The sequence below is a fragment of the Triticum dicoccoides genome, chromosome 5B, assembly GCF_002162155.2.
Source record: "Triticum dicoccoides isolate Atlit2015 ecotype Zavitan chromosome 5B, WEW_v2.0, whole genome shotgun sequence".
Taxonomy (NCBI): Eukaryota; Viridiplantae; Streptophyta; class Magnoliopsida; order Poales; family Poaceae; genus Triticum; species Triticum dicoccoides.
Window position 1 is genome coordinate 652,991,396 of NC_041389.1, and position 23,757 is coordinate 653,015,152.

The following is a 23,757-nucleotide window of genomic DNA, read 5'->3' on the forward strand; positions in this document are numbered from 1 at the left end:
CATTTTCGGATCCTTGGCATCAAAGTCTCCATTTATTTGGGATATCGCGAGGTTCGAATCCCCACGCACCTCTAGGTGTTGGATGCCCATGGAGACTGCCATCCGGAGACCATGTAGAAGGGCCTCGTATTCGGCTGCGTTGTTGGAGTCCATATACATTATCTGGAGTACGTATTGAACTGTATCTCCTGTTGGGGGCGTCAGGACGACGCCAGCCCCCAGACCAGCTAACATTTTGGAGCCGTCGAAGTGCATGATCCAGTTGGAATATGTGTCGTACTGTTTAGGGAGTTCGGCTTCATCCATTGGGCGACGAAGTCAGCCAAAACTTGTGACTCGATAGCCCACTGTAGCTTGTAGGTTATGTCGAACGGGAGGAGCTCAATGGCCCATTTGGCAATCCGGCCCATCGCGTCGCGGTTGTTTATAATATCATTAAGAGGTACTTCGGAGGCTACTGTTATCGAACACTCATGAAAGTAGTGTCGCGGCTTCTAGGATCCCACAAACACCGCGTACGCTATCTTTTGATAATGCGGGTACCGTGACTTGCATGGAGTGAGGACAGTGGACACGTAGTAAACTGGTTTTTGAAGGGGGAATTTGTGTCCGTCCGTTTCTCGTTCGACGACGAGCACTGCGCTTACAACTTGATAAGTTGCTGCAATGTATAATAGCATTGGTTCATCGATGTTAGGCGCGGCCAAGACCGGGTTTGTTGCCAATATGGCTTTTATTTCTTCGAGTCCGGCCATGGCGGCATCCGTCCACTTGAAGTGTTCGGTGCGCCGGAGGAGGCGATAGAGGGGTAATGCCTTTTCTCACAAGCGGGAGATAAAGCGGCTTAGAGCCGCCACGCATCCAGTCAATTTTTGTATTTGTTTGAGGTCCTTTGGAATATCCAGTTGTGACAAAGCTCGGATCTTGGCTGGGTTTGCTTCAATTCCTCTACCGGATACAATGAAGCCCAAGAGTTTGATACGCCGAAAACGCATTTTTCCGGGTTAAGCTTGATGTCATATGTTCGGAGGTTATCGAATGTGAGCCTCAAGTCGTCTACTAGAGTTTCGACACGCTTGGTTTTGACGACCACGTCATCTACGTATGCTTCCATTGTTTTGCCGATCTGGTTTGCCAGACATGTCTGAATCATGCGCTGATATGTTGCGCCGGCATTTTTGAGCCCGAAGGGCATTGTGTTGAAGCAGAATGGGTCGTATGGTGTGATGAATGCCGTTGCAGCTTGGTCTGGCTCTGCCATCTTAATTTGATGGTAGCCGGAGTATGCGTCGAGGAAACACAATGAATCGTGTCCTGCAGTAGCGTCAATAATTTGATCGATGCGAGGGAGGGGGAAGGGATCCTTTGGGCAAGCCTTGTTGAGGTCCTTGAAATCGACGCATAGGTGCCAGGATTTGTCCTTCTTTGGTACCATCACCAGGTTTGCTAGCCAGTCCGGGTGTTTTATATCTTTGATGAATCTGGCCTCCAGTAGTTTGGCTAGCTCCTCTCCCATGGCTTATCTCTTAGGTTCAGAGAAACACCGAAGAGCCTGCTTGACAGGCTTGAATCCTTTTAGGATGTTTAGGCTGTGCTCGGCCAGCCTGCGTGGGATTCCTGGCATGTCTGAAGGGTGCCAGGAAAAAATGTCCCAATTTTCGCGTAGGAATTATCGTAGTGCGGCGTCTACATCAGGGTTTAATTGCGCCCCGATGGAGGCCGTTTTTGTAGGGTCCGTTGGATGGACCTGGAATTTGACTATTTCGTCCGCCGGTTTAAAGGAGGTGGACTTGGATCTTTTATGGAGTATCACATCGTCCCTGTTCACCGTGGAGTGCAGCACCGTCAGTTCCTCGGCCGCTAGGGCTTCGGATAGTGCCTCAAGGGCCAGTGCGGCTGTCTTATTTTCGGCGCGGAGTGCTATGTTCGGGTCACTAGCAAGAGTGATGATTTCGTTGGGTCCGGGCATTTTGAGCTTCATGTACCCGTAATGGGGTATAGCTTGAAAAATTGTGAATGCCTCTCGCCCTAATAGAGCGTGGTATCCGCTGCTGAACGGGGCCACTTGAAACGTGACCTCCTCGGACCTGTAATTATCCGGTGTGCCGAACACCACATCCAGTGTGATTTTTCCTGTACAGCACACTTCCCGACTGGGGATTATTCCTCTAAAGGTTGTGTTGCTTCGCTCAATGCGGCTCCAGTCTATTTCCATTTTTCGTAGGGTTTCCTCGTAAATGAGGTTCAATCCGCTGCCACCGTCCATGAGTACCTTGGTAAGGCGAAAGCCGTCCACTATTGGACTGAGGACCAATGCGGCTGGTGCTCGGGCTGTTCAGAATTTAGGTTCATCTCTGGCATTAAAGGTAATAGCCGTGTCACTCCATGGGTTTATTGTTGCTACTTGGTAGACTTCGGCAAGGCTGCGGAGTGTCTGTTTCCGCATATTATTTGATGCGAAAGTCTTGAAGACTGTTAATACCGTACTGGTATCCCTGGGCTGGTGCTCTATGAATTCTGGAGTCATAAGCTCCACGCCACTTCTGGCCACCTGCTGGAGTATCCAACATGCTCTAAGGCTATGAGTTGGTGTGGCGCCCTCTATGCTATGAATTTTACAGGGTCCATTGAGCCATCCCTCCAGTACGGTTCCATGCCCTATAGAGGGTTTTTGCTTTTTGGTGTTTAACCCCGGTGCCTGGCGATAATGCACCTTTTTATTTTGGACTGGGGTTGTATTCAGGGCCGGATTGTCCCAAAATTTTATTTCGGTTTTCCAGGCGCTTTCCATCGCACAGTACTTTCGTACTATTGACGCCAAGTCAGCGAAGCGTGTAATTTTACGGCGACTTATGGCGTTGAGGATTCCGTTGTCCCTGCATTTATTGCAGAAGAATGAAATTGCATCCTCCTCGCGGCAGTCCTCTATCATGTTCATAACCAGGAGGAATCTGGCCCAGTAATGGTGTACTGTTTCAGCGGGCTCTTACCGAATTTGGGATAGATCCCTTATATTTGGGTGGGCGGGTGGAGTTAAATCCAGAACCTCGCCCAATCTGAGACTCAGGGGCCAAGGAGTTTCCGACCTCGGGAGCTTGGGTTCTTGGATGTCGTCCAATGAATCTAGCCCGCTGCCTGACTTTAGGTTCCAGGCTTGAGTGACGTCCTCCCCTCCGCTGGTATCCGGCTTGGAGGGATCGGGAATCCGGACATAACTAGTCCTTAAGATAGATGAAGGCTTGCCGCATTGTTCCTGCACCACTGCAACATGGTGGGTGACCTGGGGAGAGTTAATCCCTCTCGGATCGGGTTTAAGCCCAATCTGATCGTAGTCTGTAGCAACTCCCAGGGCAGCGATGCGATCCAAGAGCTCGTTTAAGGAAGAGAGCTCCATCGGATCTAGCTGCTCGGCGACTTCCGAGTTGACGTGGAGATTGCTTTCGATGACCCGAGAAGTCATCGTAGGCGCGGCGGCCGAACAGGCGGTCATAAGAAAACCGCCTAGCCGGAGAGTTTGGCCGATAGCCAAAGCTCCTTTAGCAACAGTGCCGTCTTTAAAGACGGGATGAGGCATCCTTCCTAATGGCGACGTCACAGCGGAACTCTCAATGAAAGCACCAATGTCGGTGTCAAAACCGGCGGATCTCGGGTAGGGGGTCCCGAACTATGCGTCTAGGCGGATGGTAACATGAGACGAGGGACACGATGTTTTTACCCAGGTTCGGGCCCTCTTGATGGAGGTAAAACCCTACTCCTGCTTGATTAATATTGATGGTATGGGTAGTACAAGAGTAGATCTACCACGAGATCAGAGAGGCTAAACCATAGAAGCTAGCCTATGGTATGATTGTTGTTCATCCTACGGACTAAAACCCTCAGGTTTATATAGACACCGGAGAGGGCTAGGGTTACACAGAGTCGGTTACAATGGGAGGAGATCTACATATCCGCATCGCCAAGCTTGCTTCCACGCCAAGGAAAGTCCCATCCAGACACGGGACGAAGTCTTCAATCTTGTATCTTCATAGTCCAGGAGTCCGGCCGAAGGTTATAGTCCGGTCATCCGGACACCCCCTAATCCGGGACTCCCTCAAGAAGCCTATGGCTCAAGTGTAGTAAGGTTGTAGGAGAGCTATGTTCCACGGTCGCCAGGTCTCCTCCTCAGAGCTGCGTGAGTTGTCTCGAACGTCAATGAGGTAGTATGATCCGTTGTGCAGATTCTTGCTAACCACAAAGGGTCCTTCCCAAGGTGGGGATAACTTGTGCATGTCGGTCTGATCCTGGATGAGCGGGAGCACCAAATCGCCTTCTTGAAAGGTTCTCGTCCTAACCCGGCGGTTGTGATAACACCGCAGGTCTTGCTGATAAACCGCCGAACGAGCCAAAGCCATATCCCGTTTTTCATCTAACAGGTCCAACGCCTCCTGGCGTGCTTGCTCATTGTCCGCTTCAACATAATTGGCAACCCGGGGCGAATCATGACGAATATCACTTGGGAGGACCGCCTCTGCCCTGTACACCATAAAGAAAGGTGTATAACCCGTCGATCTGTTGGGGGTGGTGTTGATTCTCCATAAGACAGAAGGCAATTCTTCCACCCAACAACTGGCGTCCGCTTTAAAGGAACCATAAGCCGGGGTTTGATTCCCTTCGAGATTTCTTGATTAGCTCGCTCCGCTTGACCATTGGTCTGGGGGTGCGCCACGGATGCTAAGTCAAGCCGGATGTGCTCTCTCTGACAGAAATCCTCCATCTCACCTTTAGAAAGGTTGGTGTCATTATCCGTGATAATGTTGTGTGGAAAGCCAAAGCAGAAAATAATCTTTTTCAGAAGTTGAACCGTCGTAGCCGCATCACACTTGCTAATAGGCTCCGCTTCAACCCATTTGGTGAACTTGTCAACCGCCACCAGCAGGTGGGTCTTCTTATCCTTGGAGCGCTTAAAGGGTCCCACCATATCAAGCCCCCAAGTGGCAAATGGCCAAGTGATAGGAATCATCCTTAATTCTTGAGCCGAAACATGAGCTCTGCGTGAAAACTTGTGACAAGTGTCGCATCGCTTTACTAGATCCTCCGCATCAGCATGAGCTGTCAACCAGTAGAACCCATGACGAAAAGCTTTAGCAACCAGGGACTTTGAACCGGCATGATGACCACAATCCCCCTCATGAATTTCCCGTAGGATTTCTTGGCCTTCTTCCGGAGAAACACAACGCTGAAATACGCCTGAAACGCTGCAACGGTGTAACTCACCATTGTGAATAACCATAGACTTGGATCGCTGGACTATCTGCCGGGCCAGGACTTCATCATCTGGTAACTCGCCCCGGTTCATATACGCCAGATATGGAACCGTCCAATCCGGCACAACATGAAAGCGGCCACCAATTGAGCCTCTGGATCAGGAACAGCCAAATCCTCCTCTGTAGGCAACTTAACAGACGGGTTATGCAAGATATCTAAAAAAGTATTTGGAGGTACCGGTTTACGCTGAGATCCCAGCCGGCTTAAAGCGTCTGCTGCTTCGTTTTTGCGCCGATCGATATGCTCAACCTGATACCCTTTGAAGTGACCCGCCATAATATCCACCTCACGTTTGTAAGCCACCATGAGTGGATCCTTAGAATCCCAAGTACCAGAGACTTGCTGAGCCACCAGATCAGAATCTCCAAAGCATCGTACCCGTCTTAAATTCATCTCCTTGGCCACATGGGGCCCGTGGAGCAAAGCCTCGTACTCTGCTGCATTGTTAGTACAGGGGAACATGAAACGGAGGACATAACGAATTTTATCACCTCGAGGGGAAGTAAGGACAACTCCAGCCCCGAGCCCTCCAATTGCCTGGATCCATCAAAGTGAGTAGTCCAGTACGTACTATCCGGTTTGTCCTCTGGTGCTTGTAACTCGGTCCAGTCATTGATAAAGTCAACAAGTGCCTGAGACTTGATGGTTGTTCGAGGCACATACTTCAAACCATGTGGACCAAGCTCAATCGCCCACTTTGCAACCCGGCTAGTTGCCTCCCTGTTCTGAATGATATCACCCAAAGGAGCTAAACTGACAACTGTAATTGGATGGCCTTGAAAGTATTGTTTGAGCTTCCGACTTGCCATAAAAACTCCATATACCAACTTCTACCAATGCGGATATCGCTGCTTTGACTCGATAAGCACTTCACTGATATAGTAAACCGGCCGTTGAACCGGATATTCCTTACCAGCCTCCTTGCGCTCCACCACAATTGCCACACTGACAGCACGGGCGTTAGCAGTCACGTACAATAATAAGGGCTCTTTGTCAACCGGAGCAGCAAGGACCGGCGGTTCAGCTAACTGCCGCTTCAAGTCTTCAAACGCCGCATTAGCTGCATCACTCCAGACAAAGGTGTCTGTTTTCTTCAACATCTGATATAGAGGGATCTCCTTCTCTCCCAAACGGGTGATAAACCGGCTTAGGGCTGCAATTCGACCTGTTAGACGCTGAACATCATTGATGCACGCCGGTTTAGCCAAGGATGTAATCGCTTTGATCTTCTCCGGATTAGCCTCAATGCCTCTGTTGGACACCAGAAAACCTAGAAGCTTGCCTGCTGGAACACCAAAAACACACTTATCCGGATTGAGCATCATCTTGTAAACACGCAGATTGTCAAAGGTCTCCTTGAGATCACTTATCAATGTCTCCTTCTTCCTGGACTGTACCACAATGTCATCAACATAGGCATGGACATTGCGCCCAATCTGAATATGAAGACAATTTTGCACACAACGCTGATAAGTTGCCTGGGCATTCTTGAGCCCAAAGGGCATAGAAATATAGCAGAAGGCTCCAAAGGGAGTGATGAAGCATCTGAATAAGCATATTGATCTGCTGGTCCTTAACTGCCATATTGATCTGATGATAACCTGAATAAGCATCTAAGAAACTCAAACGCTCACAACCCATCGTCGCATCAATGATCTGATCAATACGCGGGAGAGTAAAGGGATCGGCCAGACAAGCTTTATTCAAATCTGTGTAATCCACACACACATGCACCAAGTGCCGTTTTTCTTAAGAACAAGCACCGGATTAGCCAACCACTCAGGGTGAAATACTTCAACGATAAACCCAGCAACCAACAACTAGGCTACTTCTTCACCAATTGCCTTGCGTCTCTCGTTAAAGCGACGAAGAAATTGCTTGACCGGTTTAAACTTGGGGTCAATATTGAGAGTGTGCTTAGCGAGTTCCCTCGGTACACCTGGCATGTCAGAAGGCTTCCATCCAAAAATGTGCCGATTCTCACGGATGAACTCGATGAGCACGCTTTCCTATTTCAGATCCAGATTTGTGCTGATGCTAAACTGCTTAGATGAATCGCCAGGAACAAAGTCGACAAGTTTAGTCTCATCAGCCGGTTTGAAATGCAGGGTTGGGTCATGCTTAGTGGTGGGCTTCTTCAGAGGGGTCATGTCTGCCGGATCAACATTGTCTTTATAGAACTTCAACTCTTCTGTAGCACAAACCAACTCAGCATAGGCCGCATCTCCTTCCTCGCAATCCAAAGCGATCTTACGACTTTCGTGAACCGTGATAGTCCCTTTGTGACCCGTATCTTGAGCTGCAAGTAAATATAACAAGGCCTTGCCATGAACTTTGCATAAGGCGGTCGCCCAAACAGTGCATGGTACGGGCTCTGGATTCTCACTACTTCAAAGGTCAATGTCTCAGACCGGGAGTCATGTTCATCACCAAACACAACCTCCAAAGCGATCTTACCAATAGGATATGCCGATTTACCTGGCACCACACCATGGAAAACAGTGTTTGACGGTTTAAGACTCTTGTGTGTCAACCCCATGCGACGGAAGGTCTCATAATATAGAATGTTGATACTGCTCCCTCCATCCATGAGTACTTTGGTGAACTTATAACCTCCCACCTGAGGTTCCACCACCAAAGCCAGGTGACCCGGATTGTCAACCCGGGGCGGATGATCCTCTCTACTCCACACAATAGGTTGCTTCGACAACCGCAAGTAACATGGTACTGCCGGTTCAACAGCCCTCTTGTGAAGCTTCTGATCACGCTTGCACAAAATAGTGGTGAATACATGGTACTGCCCACCATTCAACTGCTTTGGGTGACTCTAATAACCCGACTGCTGCTGACTTCCTTGATTATTATGTTGGTTGTTACCACCCTGGTTGTTCTGGTTGCCCTGATTATTCTGAAATCCAGAGCTTGAACCGCCGCCACCATGAAAACCTGGTCCTGACCCGCCTGATGGACCCTGATCATACCGGAAAAGATCAGAGTTTTTAAACTCCTTCATAATGTGATAATCCTTCCAGAGATGTGTCGCGGGAACCTCCTTGGTCCCATGCTTTGGGCAGGGCTGGTTCAACAAACGCTCCAGATTCATTCTGCCACCATGCTGGGGTGGTTTACCCTTCCGACGCTGCACATTAGCATTAGCCACAAAATCAGAATCTGCTTTGCGCTTACCATTATTCCCATGGCCTCCTTGGTTGTGCTGCTGTCCTTTTGCACCACTGTTCTTCTTTCCCTTCTCCGGTTTCTCCTCATCAGAATCGGGATCCTTGGTATTATCAGAATCCGCATATTTGACCAAGGCGGCCATAAGGGTGCCCATGTCATTGCAGTGGCGCTTGAGCCGTCCCAACTTCATCTTTAGTTACTTAAACTGGCAATTGCGTTGCAGAGTGATGATTGCTTGACCAGTGTTAATCCGGTCTGAAGAATGCAAAACTTCCGAAACCTGGCGCACCCAATGAGTTGTTAACTCGTTCTCCCCTTGAACACAAGCATCAAGATCCACAATGGACATAGGCTGTTTACACGTGTCCTTAAAATTGGCTATAAACCGGGCCTTCAACTGGTCCCATGACTCGACAGAGTTAGCTGGTAGATTCTTCAACCATGTACGGGTTGTTCCCTCCAACATCATCGTGAAGTACTTTGCACAAGCCGCTTCGTCCACGTCCAGCATCTCCATAGCCATCTCATAACTTTCCACCCACGCCTCAGGTGGCTGATCAGCGGTCTAATTTGGTACCTTACGTGGGCCCTTGAAGTCCTTAGGCAGTCGCACATTACGGAGAGACGGAATAAGACACGACACTCCCCAAGAACTGAAAGCAAGCCCGGTGCCTCGGTCCACTGACGCTGCTGGCTGAACCGGGGCGGGTTGATATCGACCCGAATGTTTTGCTGCTAAAGCGGCCTCCCTTCATGCTCTGCCATTATCCACCACGTCCTGAGCGTTCACATCCCCAGGCGCCGGATTAAGCCCTTGAGGGACAATGCGGCGCCGCGCGCTGCTGGACACCTCTGGTTCATCTATATGCCTGATGTAGCTTTTGCTCGGACGTGGAGTTGAGTGAACCCTATCTCGGCTATACGAGTAAGCTTGCTGCTGTGTGAGAGCCGGCCTGGCCCGCCGTGTCTCGACTGCCGCCAGCGATTCACCCTCTATCGAAATAGCTGCCAACCGGGACGCTGCTGCTATCATATTATCCAAAGGAGTAGAAAAGTGACCCGGCGGGGGTGTGGTATATCGTGGCGGGTTGTCCGTTTACCGAGGAGGTCCCATCACCTGAGGTTGATCCGGCGCTTCGGTCCTTGGCGCAATAGTCCGGTTCACTGCGGCCGGATTGCTAGTCCCCGCTCCTGGCGTACCAAAGAGGTTCATCGCATTGTAATTCGCCGGCAAGTGAGATCGGTGTCTCCTTTTGAATACTTCATTTGAAGCATTCTGATCCATCAAAAGTCGATAATTCTCAGCTTGAATCCTCTGCGCCTGGGCATCTAAAGCGGCCCGTTCCTCAGCCATCCTGGTCTCCTTAGCCGCTAAGTCCTCCTTGGCTTGTGTTATCTGATCCTTTAGCCTCGCAATGTCCGCATTGTGCTGATCCTGCGTCGCTGGTGTAACTGTCGTGGTCAACAAAGTCGCCCAGGCATCCATCAAACTGGAGAGAACTTGAGCTGGCCGGTGCACGGAGCCTCCTGCCCCTGCTACCGGTCCAGACGCCTCCGTCGTAGAGTTTTGCAAGTTTGGTTGTGTTCCGGCCATGAAGATCCCGACGTGGTTTGGCGGTTCAAGAAATTCCAGAATACTGGTGCCATCGGAATACCCTTCAAACACACCATCCTAAACTTGGTACAGGGATTCGGTTTCACAAGTGGATGATTCGCCGTCGGAATAAGCGACCGTCTCACCTTCAGACACTGGTTCAGATCCGATCCCATGGACACATCCCACGAACGCACGCTTCATGGCAGGCTGAATCCGGGTGGAACTTGCACGCTGAGCCATTTCGACGAGGTCGGTGCAGATGTCCGGCTCAGGGCCTGGTTCGCCGATCTTGCCGATGAAGACGTGAATTCCGCCGAAGGGGACCTGGTACCCGTACTCGATTGAGCCGGCCTCGGGGCCCCAGCCTATGTTGTCGATCTAGAGCTTGCCGCGACGACTCTTGGTCATCCGGCCTATTGTGTATCCTTTGAGTACTTCAAAGCTGCCCTTCAAGAACTCGAATCCATCATGTGATTACCCCACGGTGGGCACCAACTGTCGTGGAAATATCACGTCAGATGTCCTCATGGAAGGACTTAGTCGTGGAGCCATCACGGCGGGTTAGCTTAAAGGGGTTAAACCGGACAAAGGACACGAGGGATTTTATACTAGTTCGGCCCCTCCGATGAAGGTAAAGACCTACGTCTAGTTGTGATGGGATTATTGGGGTCTCGCTAACCAGGGAGTTGAACAAGCTCTGGTTATCGAGTTGTTGTTTTCTGTCCTGAACCGCCGTCGGGTCGTCCCCTTATATACACGGGTTGATGCCCGGCCGGTTTACAGAGTCCCGAGGCCGACTCATACCAGTGTCCGGCTCGGTCTTTCCTTTCCTTATCTTACAATACAAGTTCCATGACTATGGCGGTTTACCACTATGGGCCCTAATCCGCCTTTGGGCTCCGGGCCTCTAAGCTTAATAGTAAAGCGCCATCTTCTGAGTCTTCGTGGGCTTCAATATAGTTGAGGGTGAACCGGCCCCTCTTGGGCGGTTTACACTCTGTAGTTATATCCCCAACAGGGTTCGAGAACTATGTAGACATGACCGAGACACGTTTCCGGTCAATAACCAATAGTGGAACCTGGATGCTCATATTGGCTCCTACATATTCTACGGAGATCTTTATCGGTCAAACCGCATAACAAAATATGTTGTTCCCTTTGTCATCGGTATGTTACTTGCCCGAGATTTGATCGTCGGTATCCAATACCTAGTTCAATCTCGTTACCAGCAAGTCTCTTTACTCGTTACGTAGTGCATCATTCTGTAACTAACTCATTAGCTGCATTGCTTGCAAGGCTTATAGTGATGTGCACTACCGAGAGGGCCCAAAGATACCTCTCCGACAATCGGAGTGACAAAACCTAATCTCGAAATACGCCAACTCAACATGTACCTTTGGAGACACCTGTAGAGCTCCTTTATAATCACCCAGTTACGTTGTGACGTTTGGTAGCACACAAAGTGTTCCTCCGGTAAACGGGAGTTGCATAATCTCATAGTTGTAGGAACATGTATAAGTCATGAAGAAAGCAATAGCAACATACTAAACGATCAAGTGCTAAGCTAACGGAATGGGTCATGTCAATCACATCATTCACCTAATGATGTGATCCCGTTAATCAAATGACAACTCATGTCTATGGTTAGGAAACATAACCATCTTTGATTAATGAGCTAGTCAAGTAGAGACATAGTAGTGACATTAAGTTTGTCTATGTATTCACACATGTATCATGTTTCTGGTTAATACAATTCTAGCATGAATAATAAACATTTATCATGAAATAAGGAAATAAATAATAACTTTATTATTGCCTCTAGGGCATATTTCCTTCAGTCTCCCACTTGAACTAGAGTCAATAATCTAGTTCACATCACCATGTGATTTAACACTAATATTCACATCTGCATGTGATTAACACCCATAGTTCACACCGTCATGTGATCAACACCAAAAGGGTTTACTAGAGTCAATAATCTAGTTCACATCAATATGTGATTAACACCCAAAGAGTACTAAGGTGTGATCATGTTTTGCTCGTGAGGGAAGTTTAGTCAACGGGTCTGTCATATTCAGAGCCGTATGTATTTTGCAAATATTCTATGTCTACAATGCTCTGCACGGAGCTACTATAGCTAATTGCTCCCACTTTCAATATGTATCCAGATTGAGACTTATAGTCATCTGGATCGGTGTAAAAGCTTGCACTATTGTAACTCTTTACGACGGGCTCTTTTATCACCTCCATAATCGAGGAATATTTCCTTAGTCCTCACTAAGGATTTTCTTGACCGATGTCCAGTTATCTACTCTTAGATCAAAATTGTACTCCCTTGACAAACTCAGAGCAAGGTATACAATAGGTCTGGTACACAGCATAGCATACTTTATAGAACCTGTGACTGAGGCATAGGGAATGACTTTTCATTCTCTTTCTATTTTCTGACGTGGTCGGGATTTGAGTCTTACTCAATTTCATACCTTTGCAACACATGCAAGAACTCTTTCTTTGACCGTTCCATTTTGAACTACTTCAAAAATCTTGTCAAGGTATGTACTCATTGAAAAATCTTATCAAGCATCTTGATCTATCTCTATAGATCTTGATGATCAATGTGTAAGCAGCTTTACTGAGGTCTTTCTTTCAAAAACTCCTTTCAAACACTCCTTTATGCTTTCGAGAAAAATTCTACATCATTTCCGATCAATAATATGTCATTCACATATACTTATCAGAAAGGATGTAGTGCTCCCACTCACTTTCTTGTAAATACAGGCCTTTCCAAAAGTCTGTATAAAACCATATGCTTTGATCAACTCATCAAAGTGTATATTCCAACTCCGAGATGCTTGCACCAGTCCATTGATGGATCGCTGGAGCTTTGCACATTTTGTTAGCACCTTTAGGATTGACAAAACCTTCTGGTTGTATCATATACAACACTTCTTTAAGAAATATCCATTTAAGGAATGCAGTTTTGACATCCATTTGCCAGATTTCATAAAATGTGGCAATTGCTAACATGATTCGGACAGACTTAAGCATCATTACGAGTGAGAAAATCTCATCGTATTCAACACTTTGAACTTGTTGAAAACCTTTTGCAACAAGTCGAGCTTTGTAGATAGTATTTAACTTGGCTTGCTGATCATCGAGCAAGTCAACCAAAGTCCACACTTTGTTCTCAGACATGGATCATATCTCAAATTTTATGGCCTCAAGCCATTTTGCGGGATCTGGGCTCATCATCGCTTCCTCATAGTTCGTAGGTTCATCATGGTCTAGTAACATGACCTCCAGAACAGGATTACCATACCACTCTGGTGAGGATCTTATTCTGGAAGACCTACGAGGTTCGGTAGTACCTTGATCTGAAGCTTCATGATCATCATCATTAGCTTCCTCACTAATTGGTGTAGGAATCACAGGAACTGATTTCTGTGATGAACTACTTTCCAATAAGGGGGCATGTACAGTTACCTCAGCAAGTTCTACTTTCCTCCCACTCACTTCCTTCGAGAGAAAACCCTTCTCTATAAAGGATCCATTCTTAGCAATAAAGATTTTGCCTTCGGATCTGTGATAGAAGGTGTACCCAATAGTTTCCTTCGGGTATTCTATGAAGATGCACTTCTCCGATTTAGGTTCGAGCTTATCAGGTTGAAACTTTTTCACATAAGCATCGCAGCCCCAAATTTTAAGAAACGACAACTTTGGTTTCTTGCCAAACCACAGTTCATAAGGCGTCGTCTCAACGGATTTTTATGGTGCCCTATTTAAAGTGAATGCAGTTGTCTCTAATGCATAACCCCAAAAAGATAGTGGTAAACCGATAAGAGACATCATAGATCGCACCATATCCAATAAAGTACGGTTATGACGTTCGGGCACACCATAATGTTGTGGTGTTCTAGGTGGCGGGAGATTTGAAACTATTCCACATTGTTTTAAATGTAAACCAAACTCGTAACTCAAATATTCTCCTCCACGATCAGATCGTAGAAACTTTATTTTTCTTGTTACGATGATTTTCCACTTCACTCTGAAATTCTTTGAACTTTTCAAATGTTTCAGACTTCTGTTTCATTAAGTAGATATACCCATATCTGCTCAAATCATTTGTGAAGGTCAGAAAATAATGATACCCGCCACGAGCATAAACACTCATTGGACCGCATACATCGGTATGTATTATTTCCAACAAGTCAGTAGCTCGTTCCATTGTTCTGGAGAACGGAGTTTTAGTCATCTTGCCCATAAGGCACGGTTTGCAAGCATCAAATGATTCATAATCAAGTGATTCCAAAAGTTCATCTTTATGGAGTTTCTTCATGCGCTTTGCACCGATATGACCCAAACGGCAGTGCCACAAATAAGTTGCACTATCATTATCAACTTTGCATCTTTTGGCATCAATATTATGAATATGTGTATCACTACGATCGAGATCCAACAAACTATTTTCATTGGGTGTATGACCATCGAAGGTTTTATTCATGTAAATAGAACAACAATTATTCTCTGACTTTAAATGAATAGTCGTATTGCAATAAACATGATCAAATCATATTCATGCTCAACGCAAACACCAAATAACATTTATTTAGGTTCAACACTAATCTCGAAAATATAGGGAGTGTACGATGATGATCATATCAATCTTGGACCCACTTCCAACACACATCGTTACTTCACCCTCAACTAGTCTCTGTTTATTTTGTAACTCCTGTTTCGAGTTACTAATCTTAGCAACCGAACAAGTATCAAATACTCAGGGGCTACTATAAACACTAGTAAGGTACACATCAATAACTTGTATATCAAATATACCCTTGTTCACTTTGCCATCCTTCTTATCCACCAAATATTCAGGGCATTTCCGTTTCCAGTGACCATTTCCTTTGAAGTAGAAGCACTTATTTTCAGGCTTTGGTCTAGCTTTGGGCTTCTTCACGGGAGTGACAACTTACTTGCCATTCTACTTGAAGTTCCCTTTCTTTTCCTTTGCCCTTTTCTTGAAACTAGTGGTCTTATCAATCATCAACACTTGATGCTCTTTTCTTGATTTCTACCTTCGTCGATTTTAGCATCACGAAGAGCTCGGGAATCATTTTCGTCATCCCTTGCATTATAGTTCATCACAAAGTTCCAGTAACTTGGTAATGGTGACTAGAGAACTCTGCCAATCACTATCTTATCTGGAAGATTAACTCCCGCTTGATTCAGGCGATTGTAGTACTCAGACAATCTAAGCACTTGCTCACTGGTTGAGCAATTCTCCTCCATCTTTTAGGCGAAGTATTTGTCAGAGGTCTCATACCTCTTGACACGGGCATGAGTCTGAAATTCCAATTTCATCTCATGGAACATCTCATATGTTCTGTGACGTTTCAAAAAGGTTTTTGTAGTCCCGGTTCTAAGCCATAAAGCATGGTGCACAAAACTATCAAGTAGTCATCATATTGAGCTAGCCAAACGTTCATAAAGTCTGCATCTGCTCCTGCAATAGGTCCCTCACCTAGCGGTGCATCAAGGACATAATTCTTCTGTGCGGCAGTGAGGATAAACCTCAAATCACGGACCAAGTCCGAATCATTGCTACTAACATCTTTCAACATAGTTTTTCTCTAGGAACATATAAAAACATAGGGAAGCTATAACGCGAGCTATTGATCTACAACATAATTTGCAAAATACTACCAGGACTAAGTTCATGATAAATTAAAGTTCAATTAATCATATTACTAAAGAACTCCCACTTAGACAGACATCTCTCTAGTCATCTAAGTGATCACGTGATCCAAATCTACTATATGATTCACGTTCAAACTTTCGGTTTCCGTGTTCTGAGGCCATATCTGTATACACTAGGCTCGTCAAGTTTAACCTGAGTATTCCACGTGTGCAACTGTTTTGCACCCGTTGTATTTGAACGTAGAGCCTATCACACCCGATCATCACGTGGTGTCTCAGCACGAATAACTTTTGTAATGGTGCATATCCAGGGAGAACACTTCTTGATAATTAGTGAGAGATCATCTTAAAATGCTACCGTCAATCAAATCAAGATAAGATGCATAAAGGATAAACATCACATGCAATCAATATAAGTGATATGATATGGCCATCATCAGCTTGTGCTTGTGATCTCCATCTCCAAAGCACCGTCGTGATCACCATCGTCACCGGTGTGACACCTTGATCTCCATCGTAGCATCGTTGTCGTTTTGCCATCTATTGCTTCTACGACTATCGCTGCCGCTTAGTGATAAAGTAAAGCAATTACAAGGCGCTTGCATTTCATACAATAAAGCGACAACCATATGGCTCCTACCAGTTGCCGATAACTTGGTTACAAAACATGATCATCTCATACAATAAAATATAGCATCATGTCTTGACCATATCACATCACAACATGCCCTGCAAAAACAAGTTAGACGTCCTCTACTTTGTTGTTGCAAATTTTACATGGCTGCTACGGGCTAAGCAAGAACTGTTCTTACCTACGCATCAAAACCACAACGATAGTTCGTCAAGTTAGTGTTGTTTTAACCTTCGCAAGGACCGGGCGTAGCCATACTCGGTTCAACTAAAGTTAGAGAAACTGACACCCGCCAGCCACCTGTGTGCAAAGCATGTCGGTAGAACCAGTCTCACGTAAGCGTACGCGTAATGGGTCTGGGCCGCTTCATCCAACAATACCGCCGAACCAAAGTATGACATGCTGGTAAGCAGTATGACTTGTATCGTCCACAACTCACTTGTGCTCTACTCATGCATATAACATCTACGCATAAAACCAGGCTCTGATGCCACTGTTGGGGAACGTAGTAATTTCAAAAAAAATCCTACGCACAGTCAAGATCATGGTGATGCATAGCAACGAGAGGGGAGAGTGTTGTCCATGTACCCTCATAGACCGAAAGCGGAAGCGTTCGAACAACGCGGTTGATGTAGTCGTACGTCTTCACGGCCCGACCGATCAAGCACCGAAACTACGGCACCTCCGAGTTCTAGCACACGTTCAGCTCGATGACGTCCCTCGAACTCCGATCCAGCCGAGTGTCGAGGGAGAGTTCCGTTAGCATGATGGCGTGGTGACGATCTTGATGTTCTACCGTCGCAGGGCTTCGCCTAAGCACCGCTACAACATTATCGAGGAGGACTATGGTGGAGGGGGGCACCGCCACACGGCTAAGAGATCAAGAGATCAATTGTTGTGTCTCTGGGGTGCCCCCTACCCCCATATATAAAGGAGCAAGGGGGGAGAGGGTGGTCGGCCTAGGAGGGGGCGCGCCATGGGGAGTCCTACTCCCGATGGGAGTAGGACTCCCTCCTTCCTTGTTGGACCTGGAGAAGGAGGGAAAGAGGAGGGAGAGAGAGGAAGGAAAGGGGGGGCGCCGCCCCCCTCTCCTTGTCCTATTCGGACTAGGGGGGAGGGGCGCACGGCCCAACCCTGGCCGCCTCTCCTCTCTTCCACTAAGGCCCACTATGGCCCATTAAGCCCTCGGGGAGTTCCGGTAACCCCCCGGTACTCCGGTAAAATCCCGATTTCACCCAGAACACTTCCGATATCCAAATATAGGCTTCCAATATATCAATCTTCATGTCCTTACCATTTAGAGACTCCTCGTCATGTCCGTGATCACATCCGGGATTCCGAACAACCTTCAGTACATCAAAACTCATAAACTCATAATATAACTGTCATCGAAACCTTAAGCGTGCGGACCCTACGTGTTCGAGAACTATGTAGACATGACCGAGACACGTTTCCGGTCAATAACCAATAGTGGAACCTGGATGCTCATATTGGCTCCTACATATTCTATGAAGATCTTCATCGGTCAAACCGCATAACAACATACATTGTTCCCTTTGTCATCGGTATGTTACTTGCCCGAGATTTGATCATCGGTATCCAATACCTAGTTCAATCTCGTTACCAGCAAGTCTCTTTACTCATTACGTAATGCATCATTCCGTAACTAACTCATTAGCTACATTGCTTGCAAGGCTTATAGTGATGTGCATTACCGAGAGGGCCCAAAGATACCTCTCCGATAATCGGAGTGACAAAACCTAATCTCGAAATACGCCAACTCAACATGTACCTTTGGAGACACCTGTAGAGCTCCTTTATAATCACCCAGTTACGTTGTGACGTTTGATAGCACACAAAGTGTTCCTCCGGTAAACGGGAGTTGCATAATCTCATAGTTGTAGGAACATGTATAAGTCATGAAGAAAGCAATAGCAACATACTAAACGATCAAGTGCTAAGCTAACGGAATGGGTCATGTCAATCACATCATTCTCCTAATGATGTGATCCCGTTAATCAAATGAAAACTCATGTCTATGATTAGGAAACATAACCATCTTTGATTAATGAGCTAGTCAAGTAGAGGCATACTAGTGACATTAAGTTTGTCTATGTATTCACACATGTATCATGTTTCTGGTTAATACAATTCTAGCATGAATAATAAACATTTATCATGAAATAAGGAAATAAATAATATCTTTATTATTGCATCTAGGGCATATTTCCTTCAGGTAATACCCTACTTCCTGCTTGATTGATCTTGATGATATGAGTATTACAAGAGTTGATCGACCATGAGATCGTAGAGGCCAAACCCTAGAAGCTAGCCTATGATTCTGATTGTTCTTGTCCTAAGAACTAAACACTCTGGTTTATATAGACATCTGAGGGGGCTAGGGTTACACAAAGTCAGTTACAAAGAAGGAGATCTACATATCTGAACCGCCAAGCTTGCCTTCCACGCAAAGGAGAGTCCCATCCGGACACGGGACGAAGTCTTCAATCTCGTAACTTCATAGTCCAATAGTCTGGCCAAAGGATATAGTGCAGCTATCCGGATACCCCCTAATCCAGGACTCTCTCACCGGGAGGTTACCAGAATCCCCCGGGGGAAGTAGTGGGCCTTAATGGGCTTTAGCGGAAAGGAGAGGAGGGCCGCATGGGTGGTCGCCCCCTCCCTTTCCTACTCCTTTCCCCCTCTTGGAAAGGAAGGGGACGCCAACTAGGATTGGGAATCCTAGTTGGACTCCCCATGGCGCGCGCCCCTCCTGGCTGCCAGCCTCCTCCCTCCCTCCTTTATATACGGGGGCAGGAGACACCCCAAAGCATAACAATTATTCTCTTAGCCGTGTGCGGTGCCCCCTCCAAAGTTTAACACCTTGGTCATATCGTCGTAGTGCTTAGGCAAAGCCCTGCGCCGGTAACATCATGAACACCATTGCCACGTCGTCATGCTGACGGAACTCTCCCTCGTCCTCAACTGGATCAAGAGCTCGAGGGACGTCATCATGTTGAACCTATGCTGAACATGGAGGTGCCGTATGTTCAGTACTTGGATCGGTTGGATCGTGAATATGTTCGACTACAACAACCGCGTTACTAAACGCTTCCGCTTTCGGTCTACGAGGGTACGTGGACACACTCTCCCGTCTCGTTGCTATGCATCTGCTAGATAGATCTTGCGTGATCATAGTAAAATTTTGAATTACTACGTTCCCCAACAGTAACAGGCCGTGAGTTAGCGGGTTGTAAATGGGCTATATGCGAACAGGCCTCTAACAGGCTTTCAGTGGGCCGGCCCGCTACCTTTTGACCAAGTCAAATAGGTCGGCCTTTTCACCAGAATGGGCCTTTGTTGTTCGTGCCACGTGTCGACGTATCATAGGCGCCTTCGGTCCAATGACTGGATGACATATGTCCCAACAGTAAGCCGGCACGTGGTTCTCTGGCCATTGAGAATTTTTCACATGGAAAATCCCCATTGGTCCGGGCTGTTGACAGGTTATCAGATCCAGACCGGAACCCGATAGCTTAACGGTGACCCGTTACGGTGGATGCCACGTGTTAGTTACCCTTGACGAAAGCAATTCTATGACGCGCGATTTATCGTCATGAAAGTGGACACTTCCATGATGATAATTTTGGTAATGTCATGGAACACTTCTATGACAGCACAGGTATGACTATCTTAATTTTGTCATAAAATTGTCATGGATGTACATGCATGACAGAAAACGTGACCTACTGGGACAAACATGTATCATCATGAAAGTGTTTTTTTGTAGTGTCGGGAACATGATGTTGATGCAAGACTACTTCGCAACGTCACCTACGTATCCACCACACCTCTTCCGGAGAAGGTATCGAATGCGTCGATCGCTCTTCGTAAAAATAGTAGAAGCTCATGAGGCCAATTCTTGATTTTTTTACCAAAAGGAGAAACATCGCGGGCTTGAAGGGTTTTATCGCATATCAAAAAATCTCGGCAGCTATGCAGGTGATTGCATATGGCATTCTGGCTAACTATGCTGATGAATATCTTCCCATTGGCAAAGATACTACAATTGAGTCAGTGCGTAGGTTCGCCAAAGTGATCATCCGTGTATTTGGTCCTGTCTATCTTCGGGCACCCAACGAGGAAGACACGACAATGTTGATGGCAACAAATGAGAAGCGAGGTTGGCCGGGCATGCTAGGAAGCGTTGATTGCATGCATTGGACTTGGAAAATCTGCCCGAATGCATAGCACGAGTAGTATTGTGGCAAGTCTCGTGATGTGACAATTGTGCTAGAGGCCATTGCACCCGTGGATTTATGGATTTGGCATTGCTTCCTTGGTTTGTCGGGTACTCTCAATGACATCAGTGTATTGCATCGGTCTCATTTGTTTGCTAGACTTACTAGTGGTGATGCTCCTGCTTGCAACTTCACGGTGAATGGGCATCGGTACACAACGGGCTACTATCTTACTGATGGTATTTACCCTTCTTGGTATACATTTATCAAGACCATCAGAAAACCCGAAAATAGGAAGCAAGCTGAATTTGCAAAGGCACGAGAGGCTTCCCAAAATGATATTGAAAGAGCCTTTGCGGTTTTCCAAGCTAGGTTTGTCATTGATCGTGGCGCTACTCGTATTTGGGACAAGCAAACGCTGAACAACATCATGACATGTTGTGTGATTCTTCACAACATGATCATCGAAGATGAGAGGGGCATCAACTTGGAGTTCTTCTACGACAATGTCGGTAACCGTGTGAAGCCATCCAAAGACCCTAACCGCATACAAGCATTCCTTCAGACATACCGGTAAATTGAAGATTCAAACACCCACCACCAGCTTTAGCACGATCTCATTGAGCGCAATTGGCAAAGGCATGGACAGTAATGAAATCTTCCATCTTTTACATTCATTTAATTTAATTTATGTGTGATTTGTATCATTGTTGTATTCGGAACAATTATGGTATTGAATTATAAGTTTAATTCTTAGAAATGAAAAAGTATTGTAATTTGAATGATTGTTGTATTATAATATTCAGATTTTAATTTATATTGATTTCATATTTGTATGTAATATGACACGTATGAGTCAAATTGAGAAAAAACCACGTGTTTTGAGGGCGGGCGCGGGCTGCGGCCGAACAGACCCCGCAAGGCCGAATATTTTGTTTTACCGTTCGGCCTTGCGGGGTCTGTTCGGTCGCAGCCCGCGCCAATCCTCAATACACGTTTTCTGCTCCCCTTACACTCATTTTAAAGGTTCGCACGATAAGGGGTCTGCTTTAGATGCTCTAATATTTGAACTTTTTAAATTTTGAACTAGTGCTGCATTCGGCAATTTGAAAGTTTGCACCCTTTGCATGCAGCTATTTGATTGTGCGGACTTGATTTAAAAAAAAAACTGAATGTTTATGGCTACGGTTGGATGGCAGCCTCCCGCATTCGTGTCTATGGACGGATGCGGGGAATGGTTTATGGGTCGGTGTTGAAAATGCCCTAACTCAAGCTTTTTAGCCATGGCTGCTGCATTATTGCGCGTGTCTGCTAAGCCTCGGCCACCTGTGGACAAGAGCCATTGATCTCTGCTTTGGAGCCTAGAACGGTCACTGACAAAAAGGGCTTGGCTCCTACTAGCCTAGGCAAATCTAATCGCTTCACGGGCAAGCGATCCATCCATATAGGCAGGAGTGTACTCTGTCACACATAGGCTATGTTTTCCTGTCTTTTTTTGGTCTTTTATAACTAATGGCTCGTTGGAAATCTGGTTTCGCTTGGAGCTACAGTAGATGTATCTGTTTGAACCCTGGAGAGCGCTGAGAAGAGGATTGTGGTTTCACTCTGTTCAGATTGGCGTTTCTTCAGTAAATTTTGTATCAGAGTCTGGGGCTCATGCATCAACTTGCATGGAACCTGACCAGTGCAATTTTGGGAGACAATAATTTTCAAAGATTGCTGCAACTTAAAAGGGTCCATTTGAGACGGGGTGGTGGACAAAGTCCAGGCCTGTACATCGAGTACAGACAGCTTTGTAGTGGTACTCGTACGGTAGATTGCTGCATACCTTGCTTGCTGCAGTACGTACGTGGCAGCAGGCTAAGTGGTCCTGTTAACATGCAGGCATAGGACACGCTGTGACTGAACGGACCACAAAATGTTCCGAGGTAATAGCATCCCAGGTCCCTGTATTTGCATGTCAGGTGATGGTTTAGTCCTTGTACTTAAAAAAGTGAACTATTTCATCCCTGAACTTGCAATGGAGGAGCAAATTTAGTCCAAACCCAATCAGAACTCGCCAACTGGATGCCAAGTGGACTGGCTGGTCAGCGCGTGAATTTTTTCACTTAGCCCCCTGCTTTCTTGCCTTATCAACCCGCGGTTCAACACCGTGTGGCACCTGGTGTGTTGGTATATTCGTTGGAATATGATGTCTGTCGGCAGCTCACACACTCACTCACCTCTCTGCTCCCTCGCTTCCTCCCCCTGCTCCAACTCGTCGCCGCCGTTCAGCTCGTCGCCGCCGTCCAGCTCGCCTCCGTTGCCAGCTCGCCGCCATGGTATCGTGGAGTGAAGGATCCAGCTCGTCGTCCGACGGCTACTCTGTCACAAGTGAGGTTAGCTCGTCACTATGCCTCTAGCAATTAGGGTTAGGGCTCCTGCTCCAGATCTTGAAATGGGGTATTTTTCTGACTATAATGTGTTGTAGGCTCCTGCTCCTGCCACCATTTTCTGCTCTGAGTGGAGAGGCCTTGCTCCAGATCTTGCAGCTAGATGCAAACACCAGTGTGTATGTGAGAAGTTTGTGTCTTTTGAATCAGTTGATAGTGGAAGGAGGTATCTTGCATGTGCACAAAAGGTTACTAGATCTACTGGAATGTGTCATCTTACTGTGATCTGTGTAATAGTGTGTCAACAAAAGTTATCTGAAGAAAATTCAGTTCACTGAAGAAAAATGCAGTTAATTAACTGAATATTTCAGTTAACAGCATATTGTTGTCATGTAACAACATTTGAAATAACACATTCTTTCAGTTAACAGCATCTTGTTTTCATGCAACAATATTTAAATTAACTGAATTTTTCTGTCAACAGCATCTTGTTTGTGAACCTAACTAATTTTTGCAATTAACAGCAGTTTGATAGTTAATGCATCTGAATTTAAATGAACTAACTGAACTAAACTGAACTTGACAACATCTAGTTTGTGAATTTAACCGAACCCGAGCTTTTTTCACTTATCTAAAGTTGTTTCTTTCTTATATGTAGGAAATACCTAAATGCAACTTTCTGGAGTGGATTGACCCTGAATGGCCTGCCACTCTGAAGATGAGTTTAGCTAGGGT